The sequence below is a fragment of the Symphalangus syndactylus genome, chromosome 11, assembly GCF_028878055.3.
Source record: "Symphalangus syndactylus isolate Jambi chromosome 11, NHGRI_mSymSyn1-v2.1_pri, whole genome shotgun sequence".
Taxonomy (NCBI): domain Eukaryota; kingdom Metazoa; phylum Chordata; class Mammalia; order Primates; family Hylobatidae; genus Symphalangus; species Symphalangus syndactylus.
Genome location: NC_072433.2, coordinates 92179842 through 92191968, shown reverse-complemented (window position 1 = coordinate 92191968; position 12127 = coordinate 92179842). Strand labels below are relative to the sequence as shown.

General features: G+C 30.4%; 1 long non-coding RNA gene across 1 annotated transcript in view; it reads left to right on the top strand.

Annotated features, from left to right (window-relative positions):
• Nucleotides 1-1518: 1518 nt before the first annotated feature.
• LOC134731842 (uncharacterized) overlaps nt 1519-12127 on the top strand; it is a 230956-nt gene continuing 220347 nt past the window's right edge. The window contains exon 1 of the long non-coding RNA XR_010114470.1: nt 1519-1558. This is a non-coding gene — a long non-coding RNA (uncharacterized lncRNA). The remainder of the gene's footprint in view (nt 1559-12127) is intronic.

Here is a 12127-nt window from a genome sequence, read left to right as displayed (position 1 = left end):
CATATTATTATAGGTTTGTGTTCATAAGTGTAAATCGGACCATGAAGGAATTTCTCCACAGTTGCATTGATCCAGACCTAATCTTTAGCAGCTACTTTTAGGTAGTTGCTTAGAAAATGAAATCAAATTCACAGTAATGAAACATAGTGTCCTGTGACAAGTTTTATTTGGCATTATCCAGTTCCTTGCTTCCATTGTAGATAGTAATTTTTCAATGCATCATTATTTTTTAGCACTTCTTTTCAGGTATAATTGACATGCGGTAAACTGCATATATTTAAAGTGTCCAATTTTATAAGTTTTTGCATATGTACACATCTGTGACACCATCTTCACAATCAAGATAATGAATATATTTATGATCACCAAAAGTTTTCTCATGCCTTTTATAATACCTCCTTCCTCCCACTGCCTGCTCCTCCAACTCCAGCCCTACATGTTCCCAGGGAACTGCTGATTTGCTTTCTATCCTATAGATTAGTTTGTGTTTTGTACCATTTTATATAAATAGAACGATGCAATATACCATAAAAGAGAGTCATACTTCGAAGGAGGTGGGAGGTTTGGTTTTCTTCACCTAGTGGGATCATCCATGTCATTATGTGTATTATTATTATTATTACCTAATCGTTTTCTACCATATGAAAATACCACAATTTGCTTATTTTTTCACTTGTTAATATTTGAATTGTTTCCAATTTAAGGTTACTATCAATAAAACTATTATACATAGTTTGGTGTGTGTTTTTTGATATGTGCTTTCCTTTCCTCTGATAAATACCTAAAAGTGGAATGGCTGATCATATAGTGAGTGTATGTTTAAGCTTTTGAGAAACAGACATTTTCCAATTTTCCCACTTGTACTATTTACATTCCCAGTAGCAGGGATATGTTCAGATTTTTAATTTTAGCCATTCTTACTATTATTTAATGGTGTCTCATCATGGTTTTAATCTACATATCCCTAAATACTTATGAAGTTGAGCATTTTTTCCTATGCTTATAAGCTATCCATATATCTATTTTGACAAAGGGTTCATTCAAACCCTTGCCCATTTTAATTAGATTGTTTGTTTTCTTATTATTCAATTTTTATTTTTCAGTCCAAGCAGTAAAATGAGATCTTATTATTGAACTTTAAGCATTCTTTATATATTCTAGATATAATTTCTTTATGAGATATATGCATTGTACATATTTTCTCCTGCTATATGACATGTCCTTTCATTCTCTGTGTTCCAAATAGCAGAAGTTTTTAATTTTTGTGATTTTAAATTCATCTTTTTAAAAAATGGATTGTGCTTTTAGTGTCATACCTAAAGATTTTCCCTAATCCAGGGTTATAAATATATTCCCTATGTTGTTTTCTCAACATTTCATACTTTAGTTTTAGAGCTATGGCACACTTTGAGTTAACTTTCATATAGTATGTGAGATATGTATCAAAGTTTATTTTTATATGAATATTCAAATGTCTAGCACCATTTGTTAAAGAGACTATCTTTTCTCCATAGATTTGCCTTCGCATCTTTGTCAACAATCAATTGTCCAGATACATGTGAGTCTATTTCTTGATTTTATTGTGTTCCATTGATCTCTTTGCCTATCATGTCTATCTCGATGCACGTAACACTATCTTGAGTAATGTTGTTTTATAATATAATTTTTAGTCAGGTAATGTTAGCTCTTCAACTTTGTTCTTTATCAATGTTGTTATAGATATTCTATTTTCTTTGCATTTCTATGTTAATTGTAGGGTATTTGAGAAATTGGCATTGGTATTTTAGAGAAATTGGCAATTTCTCTAAAAACAGTTGGCTAGATTTTCATTGGATTTGTAATACATGTATAAATCAATTTGCAAACAATTACCCTCTTAATATTATTGAGCCTTCCAATCTCTTAACAATATGTGACTTACGTAAAGAAGATATAAAACCTAGATTTATTTGTATCACTTTTAATTTATCTCAGCAGCATTGTGTGGTTTTCAGTGTATCATTCTTGCATATCTTTTGACAATGTGTTCCTAATTGCTTCATGTTTTTAAAGTTATAAGTTTTGTTTTTTATTTCAATTTTCAATTGTCCATCGCCACTATCTAGAATCACAATTGATAATACAGTATCTTGCAAATGTGTTAAACTCATTTGTTGGTAGTAGCTTTATTGTAGATTCCATTGGATTTTCTACATACATGTCATTGCATATGTGAATAAAATCAGTTTTAATTTTTTTCTTTCCAATGTGATATCTTTATTATTTATTTACTTAGTAAACTCACTGCACTTGCTGAAACCTCCCATACAATGCTTAATAGAAGTGGTGAGTGTATATATCCATTTGGTTTTGATAGTATTGTTACTGATCTTAGGACTAAAGCATTCAGTCTTTCTCCTTAAGTAGAACATCAGCTGTAGTTTTTTTAAACGTACTTTTTCTGGTTAGGGAATTTCCCTTCTATTCCTATTTCATGAGAGGGTTTTGTTGTTGTTATATTTCGTTTTTGTTTTTGTTTAAAATGGATATTGAGTTTTGCCAATTGTCATTTCCATGTCTTTACTGAGATAACCATATGGCTTTCATATTTTAGTGTTTCATATGATGAATTATTTTTAACCCAAACGGAAAGTATTCAACTTTTGATTGAATTGTTTAGCCCATTTACAAGTCATGTGATCATTGATATGATCAGGCTTAAGCTGAGAATCTTACATTTAAAAAAAATATTTTTCTGGCCGGGCACGGTGGTTCATGCCTGTAATCTTAGCACTTTGAGAGGCCGAGATGGGCAGATCACCTGAGGTCAGGAGTTGGAGACCAGCCTGGCCGACATAGTGAAACCCCATCTCTACTAAAAATATAAAAATTAGCTGGGTGTGGTGGCAGGTACCTGTATTCCCAGCTACTCACTGAGGTGGGAGAATCACTTGAACCTGGGAGGCGGTGGGTGCAGTGATCAGAGATCATGCCACTGCATTCCAGCCTGGGACGACAGAGTGAGACTCAGTCTAAAAAAAAAAAAAAAATCCATGTGTTCTTTGCCATTTTTTTCTGCTATCATTTACCTTTTTTGACTTACTAGCTATAACCTTTTGTTTTGTTATATTAGAGGCTAATCTAGGTAGGGTTTACAGTATACCTCTTTCACTTTTCACAGTCCATTTTCAACTTGCATTGTCCCATTTCACCTATAGTATATGCATTTTACAATATGTTAATTTCATTTCTAGTGTCCAATATTTATAATAATATTTTCATAGATATTACTTATTCATATGTTATAAACTCCACAATAATTGATTAGTCTTTTACAGAAAGCTACTTTTAAAAGATATTTAAATAATTTAAAAATTCTATATTTACCCACTCATTTACTATTTCTGGTCCTCTTTGGTTTTTATATTGCTCCATATTTTCATCCGCCATCATTTTCTTTCTGGCAAAAGATTTTCTTTAATACTTTTTGAAGTATGGGTCTGGTAGTAATAACCATTTTAGCTTTGTATGTCTGAAAAAGTTTTTATTTTGTCTTTATTTTTGAAAGATTTCATTGAACATAAAATTCAAGCTCAATTTTTCTTTTCTTTTCTTCTTCTTCTTCTTTTTTTTTTTTTTTTTTTTTTTTTTGGTTCGTTAAAGATGTTGCACTACTGTCTTCTTGCCTGCATTGTTTCAGGAAGGATCCAGCTGACATCCATCCCTTTGAACTTCTGGGTACACCATGTCTTTATTTTCTGGATGTTTTTATAGTACTATCCTATTTTCGAGTGATTTGATTATAATTTACACTGATATCATTCTATTTATATTGCTTGTACTTGAACATTGCTAAGTTTCTTGAATCTATGTGTTTATAGTTTTCATCAAAATGGAAATAATTTTGGTCCTTTTTTTTTCAAATATTTCTTCCTGTAATTCTCTTTCTCTCTTTTGAAATCTCCAATGAAACATATATTAAGTGACTATGCTGCTCAATGTTTTCCCACAACCCATTAATTGTATTTTAAAATTCCTTTTTTCTTCTCAGTCTTAGTTTTCAAAATTTCTGGTGTTATACATCCAAGCTCACTAGTCTTGTCTTTTAGAATATCTAATCTGCCATTAATAACATCTAGTATATTTTTTATTAAAGGTATTCTGGTTTTAATCTATACATGTTTAACTTGGATCTTTTAAAATATTTTTCCACATCTTCGTATATTTTTTTAATATATGAAATACACTGTCAATAACTATATTAGTGTCCTTTTCTGCTCATTTAACATCTGGTTTTGTTCTTGGCAAGTTTTTCATGGTGAAATTTCTTACTCATTATGGGTTATATTTTTCTACCTCTTTGCTTTACTTACTTGTAATCTTTTACTGAATGTCATACTTTGTAAAATTTATCTTTTATAAAATTTTATGAATTTTTTTCGTTTCTACAGATCTTCATGAGCTTTGTTTTAGGATGCAGTTAAATTACCTGAAATAATTTCATATTTTTCATTCTTTCTTTTAAGATTTGTTGGGAAATACCAGAGCTGTAGTTAACCTAGTGCTAATAATTTTTCATCATTAAGACAAGATTCTTTTCTGTACTCCATCCAATGCCCCGCGAATTATGAGGTTTTCTCATCTTTCTAAAGGGAACAGGCCAAATTCTCAGCTTTGTCTAAGTAAGCACTGGACACTTTTATATCTAATCTGAGACTTTTATTTACCTGGCCTTGGGTGTTTACTTCTCATGTATGCAACAGCAGTATTCTGCCCAATACTCCAGGGATGCCCTTCAGCTTTGTCTGGAGTTCTCTACCTACTGCGAATGTAAAAGATACCAGGATGAAATCACTTTTTGTCAGATCCAAACAGACTAGAGCTAAGAGAACATGAAGGGGAAAGGCGTATGCTTGCCTGTCTGAGATAAAGACTGTCTCAATAACTTTCTAAAATAATCTCACAAAAAAAAAAAAAAAATGCTTTCTTAGGACTACAACAATTCAGATAAGGTGCTGTCAAGAGAGTGTTTGCCTAGTAACAGCATCTCCAGCAGTGAACTGACGCCACCTGTGGCTTTGTGTCTCTGAAACCAGTGAACTCTATTTCCAAGCAGCTTATGTAAACTTCTCCTTTTGCCAATAGAAGCTTCCTTTTACCATCTCCTCTTCAGTTGCACATGTGTTTTGGCAGAGCTGTGCATCTCAGGTTATAATCCTCATTTTTCATTCCTGAATGCGTAACATCTTTAGTTGTTTTTTTTCTGTGATTTTTGTTGTTGTTGTTGACATTGTATGCTCTTTAATCTCCTGTACTTTGTTCTGTGAACCCTCATTGCCTTGACCCCACAGAATCTCAGCCCCATCTCTTCATCTCAGGGAGTCTTTCAAGCTTCACTTCAGTTTCCTGTTCCCGACACTGGACATTTTCTCAAGGCACTAAACTAGGTGAATCCAGTACTCACTTAATTTTTCTCCCACCTCTCGGTGATCACTCTCCCTTTTGGTCTTCAATTTTTCATTGTTTCCAATAAGGAAATGAATCTTACACCACTTACTTTATTGTCTGGAAGTAGAAGTCTTTAATGTTTTACTGATAACCTAATTGTATTATGAAGGTAATAATAATTATAGCTATTTAAGCAAGAATATATATTCCTCTTTGGTAAAATATAATGAACTCTATACACATTGATATTGTAGAATATTTCAAAAATCCCCCAAAAGTTTGTGTTGTGGTCCTTAATGTGTATTTCCTTACAATCCCTTTTATACAGCGTGGCTAGCATTCTGATTTGCTTCTCACAACTTTGTAGTGTTCATGAGAAGAAAACCATTGACTGATAAATACCTATTAGATGAACTATTTTGCTAGCAAGTCCAGTGTCAATCATATATCAGAGAAGAACCCCAGAACACTTGCATAATGAAGAAATAAAGTTTATATTTTGGCCCTGACACTTTAAAAATTACATGACTTCCATGATGTATTTTCATAGATAGAATAGGTATAAAACATAAAATGCTATAGTTATTAGTATAGACTCTTGTTCAAAGTGGACTTTTGCGAAGATGTTTTTACATAAGAGCTACTAAATAAATTGAATTATGAAAGAAATTTTGGGAACAAAATTGAAGTGTCCTTGGCAGGGAAGTATGATAGAGATTCGTACAGTTGGAAAGCAGTAACTTTATTATTGAGATAGACAAAGAAAGAAGAGACTAGAATAGTAGAATATTTAAGAATAAAGAATATAGTTGGACTCATATTAAAAACAAGAATTTACTTCAAAACCCACTTATTTTCAATACATTAAAAGTGTCTCACTCTTAAAACACATAGAAAATAATTCAGAACTTATATAAACAACAATAATTTAAAAATTTTTGAAAAGTTGGAGTTGTAATATAAAACCTTTCTTTTAAATTTGTTACCTTTAAGGGATAAACACATTATATAATAATACACTTTAAAAAAATTTTTCATATGATACAGGTGTGTTTATATAAGATCTAGGTTCCCCTTTCAGTACTATATTTAATTTTGGCTTTCTTGATATGTGTTGCAAAGAGGGAAATCTCTTAGTTCATATTTACTTTATTTAAATAAAATTTAATTTATATTAATATATTAATTTTTTTCTGGCACTAAATGTTTAAATCAACTTATTTACATGAATATACACATACATACATATACACAGTATACATCATATGCAATAACATAAAATATACATATTCACATAAATGTTGGAACTTATCGGGAATAGAATCAACTTTGTAAATTTAACAAGAAGAATAATCTTACCTCATGTCTCATCAAAAAAATAGGTATAATGGTCCTTGGCTTTTCTCCTTTATTTTTTCAAAGGCTTTAAAAATATAAAAGAAGTTTTTATATCATTTAAATAAAAACTATAACATCTAATCACAGTATCTCTTGTTGGTTAGAGTACTATAAAAATAAGTAAAGATAAATTCATAAAATATATTTCAAAGATTCTCCACTTTTTGTATTTTTATAAACTTGACCATCTAAAAATCCTTCCAGAATTTCAGGTGCTCCTTCTTAAATATGATTTATGGAAAAATTAAGAGACAAACATTTGTTCTAGCATAATTTCATTATTTCACTTTGCTCTTTGGGCCTGAAAATCTAAACCTCCTAAAAAGACATAATCGAGTTTAGGTTGCAACAACTGGGGAAGCCAACTGGTAAAATTTGTCTTTATTGGAAGGATATAGGGGCCTCAGGGCCAAATTCTAATGATATCTCTTTGCTTCCGTTTCCCTACAGTTCAAAAACCATTTTTTAAAATTCTACAAGTGTATATATTTTGAGGTCTATTTTATTTGCATTTATCACAATTTTATATTAAACTCAATATTAAACATTTTAGAATGCATTTTGTTGTTTTGACATTAAGATATCTAAGTCATATAATCATACATATATTTTTCTTTAAATGTTCATGTGGTACAGATGAGTGTACACAAATATAAATTAAGGGTTAAACTTGAGTTTAATTTTAAGTATGGAATTGATAGCAAGTGAGTTTTTTTTTTTAAATTAAACTACACTTTCTAATTCTTTGATTTGATCTTGATGTGTTATTCAACCTAAAACTCTGTCATTAAATAAAACATCCCGTTAAAATATATTTCATCCTGTAAAAAAGTTCAGTATGGGGCAAAGGTTGTCAAAAGCAATACACTAAAGTTGTTAGAAAATTACTTTTCCTTCTTCTGAAAGTGAAGAATAATGTCAATATGGAAATTATAATTTATCTTGCTGTTCCAGTTATTATAATACATTGTTTGGTTGAAAAACAATAAACGTTTGGTTTTGTCTAAATTTCTATGTCCAGATTGGTAAACAAATTACTAATGAAAAAATTCTGACTATCCTGGACTCAAAACCCCTTTTCTGTAAAAATGGTGCCTTTGTAGCTGATTAGGTCTATACAAGGAATACTGACATTTTAAGGAAGAAAACATCAATGAATGGGTCGAGAAATACTAGAGACTCTTAGAGGTGTGAGGTTGGATTTGACCTAAAGTTGAAAACAGTCCAATTCTTTTTCTCTTATCTTTAAAAAATACCAAACTACATAGAGCAAAGAGTAAAGGTAATTTGTGCAGATCTTGATTCTGAGATAGTTACTAAATAGCAATGCTGTAACAGAAAACTACAGCTTCAGTATCTCTTTCCCCAGGATGCTTAGAGTCTCTAGAGAAGGAAAAGGTCACCACTATGTTGTTATCTGAATTTATTTTCTCTCTCCAACTCTTTAGCACATTTTACTATTTGAATTTAAATCTAGGAGATTCTGTTGTCCTTGAAAGACAAACAAGTACTGAATTTTATTTTCACATGCACAAAAAAGGCATTATGTGCAGTATTTATTGGTTAAATAAATAGTTGGTATTTGAAATTCATGTGGGGCCATCTTCTCTGAAGTTTGTTTAATAACTCAAAGTAAACCAGTGATAAAGAGCAATGCACTGGGTGAATTGTTTATTAATTGTTTTAATAGAATTTAATGAAGGGATTTGGTTGTATAATATATAGCATGTTTTATAATGAAAGTGGTTTTATCTGAATAATTAAAGTTTATCTATCACAATATGACGGATTATTTATCTTCAGATTGTCTACCAACTTATAAATGCTGTTTCTATGCTTTAAGCAGCTAAGTTAGTAATATGGTATGTCTCTGGAAAAAAAAATCGGAAATTGACACAAACGGAAAATAATTTTTACAGAGCACAGTCCTCAGTTACCCTTGTATTTTTATTAACACCATACCAAAAAATGAGTCAGTAATATTAATATACCCATCATCTCTACAGCTATGGGTTCATTGTTATTAGAAAGACTTCATAGTAATATTTTTCACTTATTTTTTATATTTTGCCAATTAGGAACAATTTTTTCTTGGACAAATATTTTCCCCAAATACTACATAAAATAAATTTCTCATTTCATTTATTAGAACATTCTCTAACATCAGTATCTAAATGCTTTACTACAGAAAATGTCAATTCTTAGAATTAGTAGTATCTATTTCCAGGTAGAACACACAACCATTAATTGTACTAGAAATTTTCAGTGTTATTTCTTTCCATAGTAAGTAAAATAATTGATTCACATTAGTGATAGGTGATTTATTCAAGAAAATATTAAATAATGAAACAATACACATCATACCTGTACTGGTGAGGAGTCATCTCTTTGATCTGATCATTGTTTCACCCATTATGTCATTCAGCCCGACCCTTGTTTTTCTAGACTAAAAAATGTCCCAGTGCTTCTAATATCTACTTGGTATATTTCACTTATATATCCATAATATAAAAGAGTAGATATTATAAATACATAAATGTATATACTTATGTATATCTAAATGTAATATAGACAAAGGCAAAGATTTATATATAGATATAGAGGGATAGATAGATACATGTATAGATAAATATGAATAAGTGTAGATATTTAGCCTGATACAGTTCTCTAGTATAAGATACCATTCAGATTAACAATGCATATCGAGATCAATTGGGAGGTAAAAGTACACTTATTTTATTTAGAAATCATGTATGATGGATGATAAAACACAAAGAATTAAACTTTCAAATCAAACTAACACAAATCAGTGCTGTCATTATGCCTCACTGATAGAAGTAATTACAAGGCACTAGAGAAGCAGAAAGCAAGCAAGAACCACTAACATAGCTCCACAGGTCCTTCTTTACTATATCCAAATATACTCTGGCCAAATAAATGTGTTAATTCCCAAATATATATATATGCATCTACATTTCAAAACAGAAAATAAGCATTTGGTCATGAAACACCTGCATTTTATAAACATATGGTTACATAGCATTTATGACATTTTCCTGGGTGTATAAATGTATACATTCCAGGTTACCATAAGCAGCATTAGACTAGGTCCAAAATACTAAAAGCATTCCATAGAAATCTCCTACTAGCAAATACCACTAGTGCGTTTTCCAGTAGACCCGTCATCTGGTACAGATATGTAAACATGCTATGTGATCTTTTTTCTTTCCCAGAGGTAACTCTCTGGTAATAGAAAAGAATGGTTTGCAGACCTCTTGCTTAAATATTTCTTTCTCACTGAGAAATAAGGAAAGTGTAAGCAGGAAGTATGAATCTTAGAAGATGTTCAATAATGTCAGCTAAGTCTACTTGAAAAAGATATGGAAAAAATTAAATTGAAAAACTGATATTTATTGTTCAAATGATGACTTTACTCTTATATGTACACATGCAAGTGTATACACACAGGCATACACACACACACATCACTATACCATTTTCAAATTACCTAATATGAACACATGACAATCTCAGAGAATATAAAATTAATCTGAAGACATTTGTCCAAGATGTATATAAAGAAATTAAAAAGTGAATTAATATAAACATAAATATCTTGATTTTGACTGAAGAAAGGTAAAATTTTAAATTACAACAATGTTTCATACTAAATAATCTTAAAAACACAAAAACTTAGTAGAGAATAAGGCACATGTACATATGGCTTCCTAATTTGAAAGTAATTTAAAAATAATTTTTATTAAATTATTATTGGCAGTTTTGAAAAGTATAAATACTAAAGAGAATATTAAGAAACTATTTGTCATAAGATTATGACATCACAGCTATGCTATTCTTTATACTTGATCTCAATTCTATAGAGAGCTCATGAACTAATCTTTCCCCAAGTTATTTCCTATAGAACTGTTTTTTTTGATGTCTGTTTAGAAGATCACCTGCTTCAGAATCACCTAGGGTCAAGCAAAAAGCATATATCTAAATTCCAGATATTGAATTAAATCACTTTTGTGAGGTTTAGAAACCCTATGCTTCAAAAATAATGAAACATGTTTTGTTTTGCAATCTGAAATATAAGAATCACTACCATACACTCTAATCATAAATGAGAATACTATCACAATGCTATAAGCTAGTAATATAATGATTCTATTCTGTGATCCAAGGAAGGCGAGGTATGTAAGTGGCTTACCATAGCACTCGAAAGTATGGGATGCTGAAAAATGTGTTCATAGTTTTCTCAACAGTATTAAAATTTTTCCGAAATAACTTAAAACAAGTACTTTCACTGATGAGTCAAATGTAAACAGTACATTTTGTCAAGGTCAAATTAATAAAATGGTATTATTATTTACCTTGATTCTAGAGATGAGAAAGCTTACATGGCAAACTCATGATTAAAAATGCCTCAAAATGTAGAAATGCAAGCTTGAGTATTACAGAGGGTTCTAACAGGAAATTTAATTTCAAAAAGTGAAAATAAACATTATCTGACCCATGTCCAAGAGATTTATTAGACTGGAACTTTCACTACAATATTTTAAGGAAGAAGAAACAACTGGAAAGAACTGTGTACTTCTACACAAAAGAAGTAAAAGTGATAAATATATACCTGTAGTTACAGTTTAAAAAGACAGAGTCTCAGAAGATTAAGACCATTCAGTAAGAAAGGATTAAAAACTAAGCGAGAATATAGATTAAGGTGTACTGATAAGGCAAAGAGTCATTAATCAAGAATTAACCGAATCCCAGAGAAAGTGTGAATGTATTAAAGCAGAAGCACAATTTCAGAATAAATAAAATAAGTTTAATAGAAAATAAATATATAGAACATGTATTCTCAATATTCAAATGTCAAATTTGAGTTTTATATGAATAAAAATTAGATAAATTGGAGGTCTGCAAAATGTTTAAAGAAATACAAAATCACTATATACCTTAAATTCTTAATGGGTTGGTATAACATAGGATACTTAATAAATAAATCATAAATTGCTTAAAATATCACAAATACATTTCCAGGAGGGAAATATCAGTAGACTGGCTAAAGCATAAGTTTGAAACATAATTTAATAGGCATTTTTGTAGCTTGTTAAGCAAATAAAATTTTTCGAGTTAATTATCAGTTTATTTCCCAATGGTTAGTGATCAAGATAGTCATAGTGTTCTCTTCAGCTGAACTAAACTTCAGTCAGGATTCTTCCTTAGTATTAGCCCCTGACTTCCCTTTTCTTAGTACTTTTACTTCATAAAGCTTGCAATTGTGAAGTCTTTCTCTGCCCCT